This window comes from Erpetoichthys calabaricus, chromosome 11 (genome assembly GCF_900747795.2).
Source record: "Erpetoichthys calabaricus chromosome 11, fErpCal1.3, whole genome shotgun sequence".
In the NCBI taxonomy this organism is placed as follows: domain Eukaryota; kingdom Metazoa; phylum Chordata; class Cladistia; order Polypteriformes; family Polypteridae; genus Erpetoichthys; species Erpetoichthys calabaricus.
In genome coordinates this window covers 105,609,491-105,628,329 of record NC_041404.2, presented here as the reverse complement: position 1 = coordinate 105,628,329, position 18,839 = coordinate 105,609,491, and the positions used below count along the sequence as shown (strand labels likewise).

The following is an 18,839-nucleotide window of genomic DNA, read 5'->3' as shown; positions in this document are numbered from 1 at the left end:
CTAAAATATTACTAAAGAGATACAAAAAAAGTAAAATGCATATGTTGTTTTTCTTTAAGGAGATTAAATATTACTGAAGAAAGAAAAAAAAAACTAAAACAGCCAAATGGGGCTATGCATACGAACTTAAAAGGTTTAAATAAAACAGAAATATATACCTTTATTTTTACTTCCTTAACTTGTGGAGGGTGTATCCTGTAGCAAAGCCCTAAGTTTTTTCGTGAAAGCCCGTTTCAGTCAATAAGTCTTAAAAACAGGTGTAAAGATATTGACAATAAGCTACGCAAACCCACCAAGACATGGAATCGTTTAAATCAAGGCGCTGCGCTACTCTTCTTCCAGATCGGCCCCAAGGCGTTCATATTTTTCCAAAGCAGTTCTGGTCTCCATCGGCATCTGTAGCTGAGTCGAAAAACACCATCCCATACTATTAGTTAACGATTAACACATTTCTATATGTATTGTAAGCATACAATACAACTGATAATATGTTGCGCTTATTTATCTGGTGTACCAACATTTTTGCGTGTTTAACGGCTGAAATCCAACGTGGTTTGTGCCCTTCAGAATGAAAATAGTTTGCATTTACCTTTTTAATAAAAGGCGAGCTTTTAAGCCTGAGAAATCACCCCGTAAATGCACACGTTTAATTGCACATGTGTTAATATGTATGCTTACACACTGTTTCTTCTTCATTGAGGTTTTCTCTAGCATGTAGATCGGGGTAATTACATTCACGGCATTCGTAGTCTGAATCACAATCTGATTGTATGGGTGGTTACCTACCAGGTAACGCTTATGGTTGGCCAGCAAGTCAGCTAACATCAGCCACAGTGCCTTCAGTTGTGGGAAGCAGATCATAGAATGGTTGAAAATAGTTTACTGTCAAATAATGCAAAGAGTACGCGACACGTGTTTCGCCCTAATTCTTGTCTCATCAGGCGTACACACTCACTGCACTCCCTTACGGGAATCGAACCTCGGACGTCAGCGCTAGAGGGGCTTCGCAGCGGTGAAGTATTGCTTTTAAATTTTAATTAAGAAGAAAAGAAAACCTTTTTAAATTGAGGGAAAATATACCACTAACAATTTGTTAAGGATCTGTTTTTTTGTGAAGCTGACTTTACACAGCCTGTCCGCTGTTTTATAAACGAACGCCATATAAGGCCGTCCTTTCTCCTTCACAGTCAGTTCACGTGATTACGTGGGAGGCGTGATGACGCGATACGCAACCCCGCCTCCCACGGCCAACGAGCTGCAGTCCATTACTGTATATGGACAAAAAAAGAGGTTCCAGTTATGACCGTTGAATGAGCCTGCCAAATTTCAGCCTTCCTCCTACACGGGAAGTTGGAGAATTAGTGATGAGTGAGTGAGTGAGTGAGTGAGTGAGTGAGTGCTTTGCCTTTTATTAGTATAGATTCTCCACTCAGCTAGCTCCCCTCTTATTGGCAACATTTACAGAAGCTAGAGACAATCAAATTCTGCCTCAAACCTTTCGTCAAGCATTAATCACCGTCTTTCCTCAAACAAAATAAGGAGTTGTTACAATGTGCATCATACAGACCAATTTCACTCCTCAATAATGATGTTAAGATACTCTCAAAAATTATAGCTAGAAGGATGGAGAAAGTGCTGCCTTCAGTAACATCACAGGATCAAACTGGATTTATTAAAGGCCGACACTTATCTTCCAATCTCCAATGTCTGTTTAATGTAATATATTCACCAGCAAAGTCAAACACCCCAGAGATATTATTATCACTAGATGCAGAAAAGGCATTTGATATTTTTGAATGGAACTACCTTTTCACTGCATTGGAGAAATTTGGGTTTGGCCCGAATATTTGTGCTTGGATCAAACTACTGTATACCAATCCAGAAGCTTCAGTTTGTATTAACAACATTTGTTCAGACTACTTTAAGCTAGAACGTGGCACCAGACAAGGATGCCCCCTGTCACCACTGCTGTTTGCAATTGCCATTGAACCACTGGCGGTCCACTGTCGAAATTCTTATCAGATAAAGGGGATTATCAGAGAAGGACTGGAACAGAAAATTTCTCTATATGCAGATGATATGGTTTTATATATATCAGACCCAGAAAACACTGTGCCTGCAGTTTTAACAGCACTTACAGAATTTCAAAAGATATCTGGTCTCAGAATCAATCTGAATAAAAGTATACTCTTTCCAGTGAATTCACAAGCATATAATATTAGATTGGACACCCTAACTTTTACCATAGCAGATCAGTTTAAATACCTAGGGGTAAATATCACAAGTAAACATAAAGCTCTTTATCAACAAAATTTTGCCGTCTGTATGGAAAAAATTAAGCAAGACTTGCATAGATGGTCAACCCTTCATCTCACTCTAGCCGGAAGAATTAACGTTATTAAAATTATTCCTAAAATGTGTATAAAACTTAATCGGCTTCCAGCTGTGACAAACTGAATTGTTTGGACATGCTTTAGAAAGGCACATACCTGGATATATAAGTTGCCACAATTCACAAAGCATTTCAGGACAAAAAAATAAACCATGAACAACAAGTAATTTTCTGTAGACCTCCGTGGTAAAATTATGGTGAGGCAATGGTGTACAATGATTTCTAAAGCTTTGAATGTTGTCGGGAGCAGAGTGATGATTTCAATAATTGTGAAATGGAAGAAGTTTGGAACCACCAGAACTATTCTTACAGTTGGTCTTCTGGTCAAACTGAATAACCAAGCAAGTAAGGCCTTGGTCAGGGAAGTGACCAAGAACCCAATAGTCACCCTAACAGAGCTTCAGCAGTCATCTGCCTAGATGGGAGAATTTGATGGAGTGGTGCACTGCTGAGATGGTTGTCCTTCCAACAATCAGCAGTCCATGGCAGAGTGGCTGGATGGAAGCCACTCGAGTAAAAGGCATATGAGAATTTAAAGGACTCTGAAAGTATGAAGAAAAAGACTCTCTGGTCTGAACAGATAAAAAACTGAACTCTTTAGATAAAGATCTTAGAGTTCTGCCTAGTGAAGACCAGGAACTTCTTATCACCTGTCTAATACAAGAAACCCAGCTTCAGAGTACACACCACCTCAGACTGAGGCAACAGTTCACCTTTCAGCACAGAAGTGGCTTTCAAGACACATTTCTGACCACCCTTGTGTGGCACTATCCAAATCCCAGACTTAAACCACATAGAACATCTGAGGAGAGACCTGAAGGAGGTAAAGGTGCTTCCCATCTAATCTAACACAGCCTGAGAGGATGTGCCAAGGAGAATGGAATAAAACTAAGTGTGCAAATCTAGTAGATGCTAAACCAAGAAGCTGTAATTGCTGCCAAAGGGGCTTCTATAAAATCCTGAATTAAATGTCTGAATGTTTATGTAAATAATTTTTTTTTGATTTTTAATAATTTTGAAAATATTTCTGAATACATGTTTTCACTTTGGCATTATGGGTAACAGTGTATATTGAGGGGCAACAATGGCAAATTCATCCATTTAAAATTAAATCTGCAACACAATAAACTGTGCAAAAAGTGAATGGTATTATCTGAATCTACTTTATATACTTCCAGTCAAAAGTTAACACACCTCCATTTTTCATTGAAATTTATGCAATTCAAGACCAATGAATAACCTGAAATAGTACAAAGGCAAGTGGGAAAACTGCCTGAGGTGTTAAAAAAAGTTAGTATTAACAAAACTAAACTAATGTTATTTTCAGAGATACACAAAAAGGCCTTTTTAGTGAACAAGTAATGGGTTAACAACTTATATTTTTTCTGCAGCAATGAAAATTAAATTAACCCTTGAACACTGATGAAAACAATTCCCACAGATGTCCCAACTTTTCTAGATAACTTAAAAACCTGTCTGTATAAAAGCAGTGTTGAAACAAACTGTGTTGCTTCACCATCTGAAGCATTATTTGGATAATATTGCACTGTATATTTCCATTATAATGGACAGAGAAAGGCAAATAACAAAAGATGACAAGTACACCATTAATCCCTTTAAAGTGTAGTTTTTTCCTTTAGAGAAATTGCAAAGAAAGACAAGGTCTCAAGGAGTTCAGTTTTCTACACCATAAATTGGAACTTGGAAACTGGAGGGAAATCTGACAGGAACAGGTCTGGTAGAACCAAAGCCACAACTAAATCAGAAGACAAGTTTCTGAGAGTCAACTCCTTACATGATTGATGTATCACTGGACAGTGGTCAAAGTAAGCATGTGTCACTTTCAACTGTGAAGAGAATACTTTGAACTGCAGGTTTTTAAAGGATGGGTGGCAGTATGAAAGCCATTGCTAAAATTTGCAAAAATAAGAAATGGTGGCTTACCTCAGTCAGAAACCACTACCTGTCTCTATGTACTCTGAAATTAAAGCATATAATAATAAATATTTGGAAATATAGATACTACACAGCTGTTAAGAAACAATTATGTAAGCTACTGACTCTCATAAACTTGTCTTCTGTTTCAGTTGTGGCATTGTGTCTACAAGACCTGTTCCTATTAGAGTTCCCTCCATTTACCAATTACCTTTTGATAGTGTAGGAAACTGTACTCATTAACACATTGGTTTTCCTCGCAGTTTTTCTAAGGAAAGACCTATAGTCTTAATGGTTAAAATGTTCTGTTCATCTTCACTTGTTAATTGCCTTTTCTGGTCATTATAATAGCAATATGAAGTATAATATTGTCCAAATAATGCTTCAGATGGTGTAGCAGTACAGTTTGTTTCAATACTGCTTTTATACAGATAGAGGGTTTATAAGTAATCAAAAAATTGACTCTTTACAGGAATTGTTTGCATCAACTTTCAAGGCTAAATTAACCGATTGCTACAGAAAAGCTGCAAGTGGTTAACCCATTATTGCTCCTAGAAAAGGCCTATTTGTATAATTCTAACTAGAGACAACATCCCACTCTCTTCATGTTGCTTATGGGCAACATCAAGATACAACAGGGGAGAAAGGGATGGGAAATTAAATGGCTGCTAAAATGTAACACATTACTACATAATTTGAATAGAGACCAGAGTTTTATGACCAGATATGAGAAGTATTTACCACTCTGACTAACCCAGTAGATTTGATTATAGATCCACATTGTAAAGAAAACTCACATACTTCAAAAGACTTTGTTGAACAGTTATCAGAAGATCTTGATCATACATTGTTGTCCTCTATTGCTAAATTAATTTTAGGTTGAAGAGCTCTGTTAATATCCGACACTAAAGTTGTCTCACATAAGGGTTTTAGAATTGTGTTTCTTTCCTGGTGTGTTTCTGTATTACACCTTGCCCAAAGAAGGGTCCTGAGCTGCCTCAAAAGCTTGCATAATCTACTCAGTTAATGATGAATTTCCCCTTTTGATTAATAAAATTTATGTAATCTGAATAAATTGTGTAATTTTGCTTCACTTCTAATTGAATCCATAAATGCCTAACACAGTATAACACACTACTGCTTCTGGCTACCTGATAAGTATTTCTAATTACCCTTTTAACTGTTGCTCTTGTGTACTTTTAATTCCCAAATTTAGTTCTGACAGTATTTTTCTTATACCAGTACGTAATGGAAACCAATTTAGTCCCATGATTTACACATACCTGTCAGAGAGAGTGAGAATGAGAATCCAGCATAAGAGTTGCCTTTCATTCAATAATTTAATTTCTTCCTACTAATTTCCCATTTTCTCAGTTCATTGTATAAATTATAAGAAGCACATCTGGTAGTTGAGTCATGGCAACTGGACTTCTTTCTTGTTAGATAGATATGTTTCACTGCTCATCCAAGCAGCTTCATCAGTCTGAGGAATGTTGGTCTCTAACAACATTCCTCAGACTGACGAATCTGCTTGGATGAGCAGTGAAACATATCTATCTAACAAGAAAGAAGTCCAGTTGCCATGACTCAACTACCAGATAATTTCACCTGGATAACTGAGAATCTTCACAGATATAAGAAGCACAGCAAGATGTTTTAAGGAGGATGTGTCCAATGCTGCTAGCACTGGCAGTAACCCTAAATTGGATAAGACAGTACAGAAAATGGATGGGTGAACAAAGAACATTTTACGCTAGTAAATGATCATGGAACTGGCACTAATCTTTCATTGGGCGCAAACACTTATACAGTGCCAATTTAAAGTCCCCAATTTTCAGATGTAATATGAAAACCAAACAATGAACATAAACTCCTATCAAAAAATGACTCTGCTGGGATTCATCTTTTGTGCAGTAACAATACACAAAAAATGTATAAAACACTGTGAAACTTGTGTGTTACATTTGGTGGAATACAGTATAAGATCATAACAGATCTGTAATCTCATTATTACGGATTGTGCCTTGATTATTATGGAAAATAAAGCATAGAAACATATTTTCTAGTGTAGTACATTAACATTCAAAGTAACAAAAATATTACTATTAAAAATTCCTATTTGTTGGGTTTTCCAATTTATATCTTAGTTATAGTGAAAAGTCAAGTAAAATGACACCTTTTATTGGGTAACTAAAAATGATTACAACATGCAAGCTTTTGAGGGAACTCAGGCCCCTTCTTCTGGCAAGATGTAATACAGAAACTGGAGTTCCCTGTATTTATATAGACACCAGGACAGATACAACATTGGAAAACCTTTAAGTGAGACATCTTAAATGTAAAAAATTAATAGACCTCTTCAGGCTACGATTAATTAAGCAAGAGAGGAGAACAATATCTAGTCAAGATCTTTGGATAAGATAACTATCCAACAAAGTCTTTTGAAGTTTTTGATGAATTTTTCAATACAATGTGGATCTGTAGTCAGGTTGTCTTGGATAGTCCCAGATATGCAAACGATCTTCATATCTGGTCATAAAACTCTTGTCTCTATTCAAACCATGTTGCAATGTATTAAATTTTAGCAGGAGTTTAACTTCCCATTCTTTTCTCTCTTGCTGTGTTCTGATGTTGCACATAAGCACTGTGACTTTAAAGTCCCTCTCACAGTGTCCATGGCTGTTGAGGTGAGCTGCAACAGGAACATCTTTGTTGCCATGCTTGATTTGGAACCTGTGTAAATTCATTCTCTGGCAGTGTTTGTCCAGTTTCTTCCACATAGAGTTTTAGTGTCAGGACATTTCATACAGAGAATGAGGTAGACCAAATTAGATGATCTACAGGGAAATGATCCCTTTGTGCGATGTTCTAGTCGGCAGTGTGGTATAACTGCACAGTCTGTGTTATAAAAAGTTGTATTCTCATTTGAAATTGTTTATTAGATGTCATTATAGAGTTTGTTATTGACTTTTATCTCTGTTAAGGGATGTAATACACAATGCCTGGGTAACATCTCCATCTTTCCAAGTTTCTAATAAACCCAGATATCCTTGATTAGGTGCTGCTTTTTTCTCCATTTATTTTTTTTCAAGTTTATGGACACTTTACTCCAATCATCATGAAATGTTTTGAGAGAGTGGTGCTGGCCCACATTCAGAGCATATACCAGACACTCTGGACCCCCTGCAGTATGCCCACCGACCCAACAGGTCCACGTCAGATGCCATCGCGGCCGCACTACATTATTCCCTCTCCCATCTGGAGAACAAAGGGTCCTACATCAGGATGCTCTTTGTTGACTACAGCTCTGCCTTTAACACGGTTATGCCCCATAAACTCACCCATAAACTGTCTGCACTTGGCCTGCACCCCACCCTCTGTGACTAGCTCCTAGACTTTCTGAATGGTAGGCCCCAGTCTGTCAGGATTGGTAATAGGATTTCAGCCACCATTATCACAAACACAGGCACCCCACAGGGATGCGTCCTCAGCCCCATCCTCTACACCCTGTTCACCCACGACTATGTCGCCTCCCACAAAGAAAACATCATCCTAAAGTTTGCAGACGACACCGCAGTGATTGGACGCATCACTGGAGGGGACGAGGTGGCTTACAGGAGGGAGGTGGACAGTCTGGCGTCATGGTGTGAGGATAACAACCTCACCCTCAACACAGACAAGACAAAGCAGATGATAGTGGACATGAGGAAGGAGAGGAGACCTCACTGACCACTGTTCATCCGAGGGCTTGAAGTGGAGAGGGTGAGCTGCATTAAATACCTGGGCATCTACATCAGAGGGGACCTCACTTGGACATTTAACATCACACAGCTGGCCAAGAGGGCTCAACAGCTGCTGTACTTTCTGAGGAGGCTGAGGAAGTTTGGTATGTCGACTAAGATCCTCGGCAACTTTTGCAGCTGCATTGTTGAGAGCATCTTGACCAGCTGCATCACGGTGTGGTACGGCAACACTACTGCTATGGACCGCAAACGCCTGCAGAGAGTGGTAAAAAGTGCTGAAAAGATCACCTGGGGCCTCATGCATAACGCCATGCGTAGAATTCGCACTATAACATGACGTAAGCACAAAAGCCAAAATGTGCTTACGCACAGAAAAATCCAGATGCAGGAATCTGTACGTTCGCCAACTTCCGCGTTCCTCAGCTACTTAAATCCCGCTCAGCGTGGAAATAAACGCACGTGCATGCGCTTGCTGTCCCACCCCAACTCCTCCAAGAATTACGCCTCTTTGAATATGCAAATCAATATAAATAGACCTTAAGCCCAACGTTCTGTGAAAAGGCAATGGCAAAAGTACAAGGAAAAATCGAAGAATTTCAGCGAATACCAAATGGAGGCAAAGAAAAACGTACTATTTGTTGGTTTAAACAGTTATATAAGCAACAAAAGAAAGCTGATCAAGTGATATAGCGTGTCGGAGAAACTCGAAAGCTCAAGTTCACAAAGTTGCACAGTGCCTGATATAAAAAAGTTGTCACATATCAAAGTCGGCGTGAAAAGGCAAGTCGTAGCCCACCGTCTGAGTGTCATATGAAAGCTTATTAGGGTACAGTGGAAAAAAAAAGGCACACAGTGTGAAAAAAGCACGAAATGTCAACTTTAATCTCGAAATTTCCACTTTAATCACGTAGTTTATTTTGTCATTAAAGTAGAACATCATAAACTTCATCTTAAAATCGTTTAATTTACTAGTTTCTCAAATCCCATCGTAACTAAAGTAGCACGTTAAATGCTTTGTTTTGTATTTGATCTTATATGTGCTCTATGTGCCCGAATCACTACGTGCTCTTCCTCCGACAGGACACAGAATCCATTACGTTCGTAATATTACAGCTCTCTGAGTAATTAAAATACTGAGAAGTATACGTGATATCATTTTCACGATGATATGAGTTAAAGCATGTTATTAAACATGGGAACACGGTGGTGCAGTGATTGTTCATGTCTTACAGCAAGATGCTTGCTGCACCATGCACGACATTCAATGAAATGCTTTATTACAGAAGTACTGTCTTTTTCAAACGTACTAACCCCCAATTCCTGTCCTTACTTTTCTTTCTCCAAATACCCAATCGCTGCACAATCAGCTCTGTAATAGACGTTAAGCCATCTGTAAGCTTAGAACGCCGATTCTTCAAAACGTTTAAGGAACATCGAAATATCTCCGTAATGTTTAATTATTCTATCCTTCCAGTGTCGCGCCAGCCACAGCATGAAAACAGCGCGAGGCAGGAACAAACTGTGAACGAAGCTCAAGCTCGCTAGCGCATACTCACGCCGCTTTTTAAATGTTTTTTAAGCAGAGGGAAAAAAATGAACATCTGCAAAGTCCATAACGCTGCTTTCAGTAAGTACAATGCACACGCGTTTAATTTGTCGGCCACTTTTTGCCAGCCGTCTTTTCTGGTTTGGGCTGCTTTGCAGTGTTACCGCTTGTGCATATTAAATCTTGAAATCCTTTGAGTAACTAATTAACTAACTAACACCAACCCAACCGCACACACAGCTTGCGTGAAACAAATGCGCCCGTACTTTCATAATTTTGTTGCAGCCTATAGTGGAGTCAGGCACAGAGAAGGTCAGCTGCTGAGAGAGCGTCTCGACTGCTGCAGGGCCTGCATCGGTGAAGCAGGTGAGACGCTAATAAAACAGAGGCACAGGGCTTATTGGTTTTTAAAGATTGCTTCCTTCATTGTGTTTTAATCTCAGTTTTAAAGAATTGTTTTAAGGATCCCATGGGATACCCCTCGCAAACTGTTTTAGATGCTGCATTCAGCAATTCACATCCGCAACAAACATGCCTCTTCTTACATGGTCCTGCCGCGTCCACCCTCGTTCTCAAAGCATACACACCGCCTGGTCATGTGCCTGCTCGTAAGAGCAACTCACGGAGACCCGCCCACCAACTCTATGACCATGGCGTGTAAAACAGTTTGCGATGGTGGTGCGTGCGTCATAACCGAAAAGAATAATGAAAAGTCAACATGGCTCAGAGGTGCATGTGGACTCCTAGCACAGACGAAAGCAACTTACTGGGTGGTCGGTGAGTTGTTGCGTCCGGTCACATGAGCAGGCAGTGGGAATGCCTAGAGAGCGAGGGTGGACGCGGGCCGGGAAATAAGGAGTGTTGGTGGGCAGGGAAACATTTTCCGTGTTCCTGCAGGACCATCTAAGAAGACGCATGTTTGTCGCGGATGCGGTGGACGCGGGCCGGGGAATAAAGAGTGTTGGTGGGCGGGGAAACGTTTTCCATGTTCCTGCAGGACCATCTAATAAGACGCATGTTTGTCGCGGATGCAAATTGCTGTATGTAGCGTGTAAAACAGTTTGCGATGTTGCACGCGGTTGTGCGTCGTAACTGAAAAGTCAACGTGGCTCAGAGCTGCATGTGGACCGTAGCACAGACAAACAGAAATGACGGCGTGTTTTCCGAGGCATCGCCTCCGAGTTGGTGGGCGTGGCTCTGCGAGTTTTCGGCGTATCCAATGGTCTTAGAGTTGGTGGGCGTGGCTCCTTCCTGCGTGCTTTCATGGGTGTGGGCATGGCTCCTTCCTGCGTGCTTTCATGGGTGTCTTGCCCGCTCTGGCGGCAGCCTAGAGAATTATATATATAGATGTTTATCTTTATACATTGGTTTTGTCATTTGGTGTGGACAGCAAACAAAGAATTTCATTGTACAGGGAAACATGCTTCCTTGCTGTGCACATGACAATAAACTTTGAACTTGAACTTCCTGCACCTTTTAATTCTTTGTGGTCATTTCTAAATAATGTGCATCCATTTAAACAATACTCATCCCTGTGCCTTGATTTCAGTTAAATCTTTAATATTGTATGTGACTACAAGCACTGAATCTACAAATATATATTTTTTTACCATTAAAAATTATTATTATTCTTTGCATGCTTGTTCATTACCTACTAGTTAGTAATTATGCTTGTTATTTGTTGCTTTTTCAATAGCAATTATTAATGCTGCTACTTGAGTAGTAAATTTGTTTAGGAACTGAAGGTCCTCTTCCATTGTCTCTCTCTTTTTACATTAATGTATCTCTTTAAAATAAAATTCATTAATGCCATTGAAAGATAGTTCTCTCATCATAATGGCTCCTTTGGGCCAGATGGCAATACAGGATTAGTCGTTTCCTTTGATTATACACTTACAATACAGAAAATGTACTCAGTCCTTGCAGGGAGGATTATAACTGCATTTGTGACTGTGTCTGTTCTGATGAACTACACTGCATTTCAGGCTGCAGCAACACAATTGGACACACAAAAAAATAGGTTTTAGAGAAAACAGATTACTGGCATTCTTACTGTTTAAGAATTAGTTGGCAGCAATTTTTAATCTACATTTTCTTTTTATGTTGCCAGACACAGCATCTCAATTGTAAATAAAAATGTGACCATGAAGCATGGGACAGATATGCAGCATGAACAATCCAGGTGAAAAGATAGCACAAGTTTATGTTTTTGCAAAATGCATATATGTAAAGGCAAATCTTTTAAATGTGTTGTCTCCAGTCTTTGTAAATGAAGTGGTAAATACCATAACTTTAAATTTGCCACAATATTGTGGGAATAAGGTTATTTTGGGAATAAGGGGCAGCAGGAAGCAGCCCTTTACATGATGCCAGTATCATCAAATGGTGGCACGTGGGCTAAATTTAGTCAACTTGCAATTTTTCTCTGGCCACAAGTCATCTTTCTCCATCACATTTTTACTAACATTAAAATTAAACAGAAATTTGTAAGCACAAGGAATCTATACAAACAAATATTTGCAGAGAATTTGAAAGAGACAGTGGCACAATACAGTTTAACAAGTCACAAATGGTGCAGCAGAGAATTCATAATGAAATTAAACAATTCACTGCAGGTGTGCTTGTTTCGATTTGGCGGCACATGAATCTCAGCATGGGATTTAAGTATCATGCTTATTACATAAAATCCCACTTAGTTTACCTTAGTAAAATTAATGCTGCTCATTAAAGACAAAAAGGCTTTTGATATTGCCACCATTATTTAATTTTGAATTAGGTCAAAAATAAAAATCTATAAAAATCTATTATTTGTGTTTTCAACCAATCAGCTGTGTGTTATTATCATTTCAACTTGTGTCATCCTTTTCAATGAGTGAACTACAAATACAAGCAAAATCAATTGCTTTTTAATGTGGCACCATACATAGTCATAATAAAGAACTGGAGGCTTTGCATTCACCTGAATGTGATGGACAAAACTACATCTGTCTGTTTAACTATTTATCCATTTTCTAACCATCCTATCTCTACCTGTGTCAAATAATCTACAAAAGTAACTAAATGAGCAACTCAAGCCTTGAGCAAGGCCCTTAACCTGCAATTGCTGAGAGCTTTGAGTAGTGAGAAAAGCGCTATATAAATGTAAAGAATTATTATTATTATTAATGTGGTTCAGCTCGTATTGTCTTGAAGCACAAGGCAGACCACACTGATGATATGCTCTTGAATGTGTTAACAGAAGCACAAAATTGCCAATTGGGACTGTTATAACAGAATCCATCAATGAGGAAAAACTACTTTTGTTTTAGTTGGGTTTTTGGAGTTAATCTAATGTTCATTAGCATAACAACTAAATTGTGATAAATGTATTTGAAAATGGCTCATCTCCCTGCCTGCACAAAAGATGTCAAAGCTGTGCTCACACTTACACCACAGATCAGGTAGTTATACTACATTGCCAACAATAATATCAAATAAAGTGATCATTGTCCTGCAAACTGTCTAATAGGGTCTACCCAATTTTGTGCATGAAATGTCCCAAAACTAGACTATGTGGGAGAAACTGGACAAACACTGCAATAAAGAATACATCTACACAGGTTTCACATTAAGCATGGCAATAGCTCAGTTCAGCCACAATTGATACTGCAAAATTGGTCAGAGTGCCTATGGGCAACTTCAAGATACAACAGGAGAGAAAACAATGGGAAGTTAAATGGATGCTAAAATCAAATACATGACAACATTCAGACCAGATATTAGAATTATCTTCCAATCTGACTGACCCAGTAGACTTGATTACAGATCCACATTGTAAGAAAAACGCATCAAAAACTTTGTTGGACTGTTATTTTATCAAAAGATCTTGATCATACATTGTTGTCCTCTCTTGCTAATTGAATCTTAGTTTGGAGAGGTCTGTTAATATTTGACACTAAAGATGTTTCACATAAGAGTTTTAGAATTGCTTCTTTTCTGGTGTGTATATAAGCACAGGTAACTCCAGGTTAGACTGTGCCTGAAGAAGGGACCTGTGCTGCCTCAAAAGCCTGCATATTGTAATCTACTCATCTACATAACACAGTTGTGATTGCAGACAGTCAACACAGAGGAAATCATGCTTTACAAATACAGTATAATTAAACTTTTACTAGGACACAACAAAATAATTTGTCTATAGAGAAGCATAGTGTTTTATTTACCATGACAGTCAAAAGATTTCTGAAGTACATGCATGCCTAATGCAAATAGGATGCACTAAAGGACCTTCTAGTCACATACGCAAACAACAGCTCCATTTGAGATAGCATTTCCTATAAATAGATGGCCAAAAATGCCTGCATTAAATACTGAACCTCGAATATGCCAGTTTATAAACATAAAACCCACATCTTAACAATCTTCTAAAAGTAAATAAAATGGTTCTCACCTTTGTATAAAACAAATTATTTTTTTACTTGTTAATTCAATGTAGTTACCGCTGGATAATGTAGTCAGGAGAGTGCACCATAAGACCTGCATCCCTTTTCCTTCCTATCAAAAGTATGACTACACAACAATCATGCTTGATACAATTCACAAGAGACCAAAGAATATCCTGGCACCACTGGATACAATGCTGAAACCAACTGTAGACAGGGCTCAGTCCAACACAGGATTATAAGTGTCAGGATGTTTTAGAAATTTTCCATACTAAAACACACCATACCAAGCAAGACCATCAGGTTTGCAGGGGAAGAGGAGTAAAGAGTTTTCTATCCTTTTCATTTAATACAGTAAATAGGTGAAACAATGACTAGTATTGAGTGGCATATAATGAAACAAACAATAAGGGCAGTTACTTGCATATTCATTTTATTCTAGTTAACACTATAAAATCCTTAAATACTGGTTCTCAATATTTCAATAACTTCTGTGCCTCAAGGTTAAATCAGACCATGTTTTCCCTCTTTTGACTGCACTGAGCCAATGCGGGAAATCACAAATGTGTGTCCGCAGGCTTCTTTAAGAATTACATTAGCACACAACTTGGATTAACTTGTATCACCTGCTGGACTATCAAAAAAAAACAAAAATTAACTTCCAGTCAATACAATGAAATATCTCAGTGTATTACTAAGTGCACACAAAAGAAGAGAAAGGAAAACAGCAATGCTGCAAGAGATGCAAAAGTTGCTTTTAGTTTTAAAAAATATTAATATTAATTAATGAATTCTGACTCAACTGAGCACACACAAGCACTATCAACCCTAATAAATAAGGATCTGGACAGATAAACTTTTAAAAAAGCAGCTTCATCAGCCTGTACTTTACTGCATACATACAGTAGTTTACAGCAAATAATCTGTGATGTATAACATTTTGTGAAGCCATGGTGAAGAAGGCAATTTATAAAATCAACAATACTTCATTGTACTTTTACCAAACAGACATGATCCTGAAAATTTCATGGAATAGGGATCATATGATTTATTGCTAACAAAAAAAAAAACAAAAAAAAACAGTTGCAGTACAGGGCTAATGTTATTACACAGTAGAAAATCATTACCATATAGTTAAGCAAGACAAATAGCCCATGCATAGCATTACTGATGTCTTTAATTTGCTTTGCATTTCTTCTAATTGGTCTCTTACATACAGATTATAAGCACAATTCAATTTTATGCATAAAATCACAACACTATCTTTATAGAAAAAAACGTCACTTCTTTAAAAAATCCTTTAAAAGAACTATAAGTCAAGAGTCCTGATCCATTTCAAATACAATAAGACTACTCAACAAGCTTGCTTAATCCGATTCACAAAGAATATCATGGCAGCACTGGAAAAAACGCTGAAACCAATCTTTGACAGGGCAGCAGTGCAACACAGGATCATTATGAGTCAGTATGTTTTAGACATTCAAGATACTAAAACACACGACGGATGAATGGTAGGTAAACCTATATGCACCGGAGGGGAAAAAATAAAGTTTGTTGTTCTGGTCACTTGTGTCATTCATCAATCCTCCCACTGTCTAAAAACGCTTTAAATACTGGGTCGAGAAAGCTAACTTTTTGTCAATAATAATAATATAAATGTAAAGTGAAAGGAGACCTGTTAGTACAAAGTAGGTATGGGAGAATTTAAATTCAATGTAGTTAAAAGGAAGCAACCAAACCGGGACACATCTTCAAATCGAAAAAGCAGGGGGAAAAAACACTTTCTCTTCTGCCTTTTTTGGCTACTTTTAACAATTCAGTATTAAATAAAGACAATGGATATATTTTATTCATAAATATGAACATGGAATGTTTATTTTCCCTGGGGTGTAACTTGGAGGACTCCCCAGTTGTTATTCTTTTTAATAATTTGTTTTTAAGGTAGAACCGGTAAGATTGAAATTTGACGCGCGATTTTCAATGTAGTGAATGATAAAAACATCACATGGCAATTTTTGTTTGATATTGACAACCCAATTAAATGTATTTAGAAGGTCTGGAACGCAGACGACATTATTCCCTGGGTTACATCACTTATCTCAAGTGGCCGACGGCCCCGGATGCGGAATTTACCGTTGTCCTCCGTGTCTAAAATTGCTCACTTAAAACTTTACTGACATCAAGCTTCTGCCACTATTACCTGAATCGTACCTGTCTAACCCGTCTTCAAAGATAATTTTTATCATTACGAGAAAAAATAGTTATTGGTATCAGATCTTTATTATGGGAAAGGGTCCAAAAGGAATGTTGCGCGTTCACTGAGCTGGGTCTTTAACACTCACTGAAGGTGATTTTTTTTATTGCAGGAGTCCACCTTAAAAGCTTGCAGTTGGATTCCGAAACATTGCCTCTAGTAGAGCGTAGGCCGGGATACCGCACTGATGCGGCATTATTCCGGGCACCTTACCTCGTATAAAACTGCTTACATGAACCGATTGTTGGGATGGCGCATCACTTGCAGCTTCTATGTATTTTATGGGAGCCACTCGCTCGACTCCCTACGCGTTCGTTCCCATTGTTGCCGCGAAAGGCACTCCACACACACGTCCACGCATTGAAGAGAATAAGGTATGTACATCGACCAATCAAAGAGGTCCGATTTGTAAATGGGTGGGACAAGAGAGAGCAGTTATACTGGGTTAAATGGATCTTCCGAAGTGACCAATCGAAAATGAAACCGACAACATTGCGCGGGGAAACGGCAGTACTGATTTTTCGTGTGGTAACCAATTGGTTTACCTTTACGCGGAAGTTCTGTCCAATCAGAGGCTAAAGAGAGTGATTTTTTTCCCATGGTAACCAATCGTTTACGTCTATGCGGCAGTTCTCTCCAATCAGAGACTAAAGAAAGTACGTGTTAGCCGAAATCATTCATTCAAAGCGAGGATGATAATTTAGGAGTTTTAAAGTGTGAAGGAGTGAAGAGGTTAATTTTCGAAGAGGTGTCAGAGATAGGCGATTTCTGCATTCTGTTGTAAAGCACGATAAACGAATCAGATTAAATTAGCCTACCTGCGTTGCAAGTTAACGTCAGTCCAGAGAAATCATGGATTTGTGTTATATTTAGTGCATTGCTGTGCGACTTTCCTCCGACGGCAGAAAAGCACAGGTAAATAATACCTTAACACTATTCACGCTATTAGTGTTACACATTGTGTAGAATTACTAAAGTACTGGGGGCAATTCTTATTTAGGTATTACTGGAAATTAATAAGTATTTGGACTATTTTATCCTAATAATAAATTGTGCAGTTACATATATTTTCTAAGCGTTTCACGTTAAATCACGAAAGAAAATTGTGTTCCTAGTACAGAATAGAATATAACGTTCAGTAAGGTTGAATCAAAACCGCTTCCCCTGATAGCAAAGGTCCAGCGGTACACTAGTGGGCCGCTGGGATTTTGCAAAACGGCTTTTTTGCGGCTTGCTGTCGATCAGTTAGTGACAGCAGCGGGCGGCTTACAGTCTGTCTTTGGGCGGTAGAAGAGAATTTACCGACAGAAATCATTCATTATACAAATATGTATTTTATCTTATATTAAATTTTGATGTTGGCAGTCCATTAACTCATCACCGCTCATGTAGGCAAGAATTTAACTAGACAACACACTTACTAAAATTTTTTATATTTTTATTTGAGTCATACAGCAAAGATTATGCAATAGAATCTTCATGTGACTCAAATACAATAAATAAACGCATAACACAGCCCAAAAATACATACCCTAAAGATTCTGTTATGTTAGAGTTTGTTGGCTCCTCCTGCATCTTCCATATCATTGTCATTGTTGTTCTTAAGTAATCTGTAATGTAAAAAGGGATATATCAAAAATTATATACAGTGCATCCGGAAGGTATTCACAGTGCATCACTTTTTCCATATTTTGTTATGTTACAGCCTTATTCCAAAATGGATTAAATTCATTTTTTTCCTCAGAATTCTACACACAACACCCCATAATGACAACATCAAAAAAGTTTACTTGAGGTTTTTGCAAATTTATTAAAAGTAAAAAAATTGAGAAATCACATGTACATAAGTAGTCACAGCCTTTGCCATTAAGCTCAAAATTGAGCTCAGGTGCATCCTGCTTCCCCTGATCATCCTTGAGATGTTTCTGCAGCTTAATTGGAGTCCACCTGTGGTAAATTCAGTTGATAAGACATGATTTGGAAAGGCACACATCTGTCTATATAAGGTCCCACAGTTGACAGTTCATGTCAGAGCACAAACCAAGCATGAAGTCAAAGGAATTGTCTCGAGGCACAAATCTGGGGAAGGTTACAGAAAAATTTCTGCTGCTTTGAAGATCCCAATGAGCACAGTGGCCTCCATCATCCATAAGTGGATGAAGTTTGAAACCACCAGGACTCTTCCTAGAGCTGGCCGGCCATCTAAACTGAGCGATCTGGGGAGAAGGGCCTTAGTCAGGGAGGTGACCAAGAACCCGATGGTCACTCTGTTAGAGCTCCAGAGGTCCTCTGTGGAGAGAGGAGAACCTTCCAGAAGGACAGCCATCTCTGCAGCAATCAGGCCTGTATGTTAGAGTGGCCAGACGGAAGTCACTCCTTAGTAAAAGGCACATGGCAGCCCACCTGGAGTTTGCCAAAAGGCACCTGAAGGACGCTCAGACCATGAGAAACAAAATTCTCAGGTCTGATGAGACAAAGATTGAACTCTTTGGTGTGAATGCCAGGCGTCACATTTGGGGGAAACCTGGCACCATCCCTACAGTGAAGC

The 18,839-nt window shown here is 38.5% G+C and overlaps 1 protein-coding gene across 2 annotated transcripts in view; it reads right to left on the bottom strand.

The window, feature by feature from the left end:
* Positions 1-16,690, bottom strand: part of LOC114660782 (protein-serine O-palmitoleoyltransferase porcupine-like) — a 131,602-nt gene extending 114,912 nt beyond the window's left edge. Inside the window, exon 1 of one of the 2 annotated variants that reach the window (XM_051934168.1) lies at positions 16,505-16,690. The gene's annotated coding sequence lies outside the window, so the exon portion shown is untranslated. The remainder of the gene's footprint in view (positions 1-16,504) is intronic. The other variant, XM_051934169.1, reaches the window with a different exon arrangement.
* Between the last annotated feature and the right edge of the window lie 2,149 nt (positions 16,691-18,839).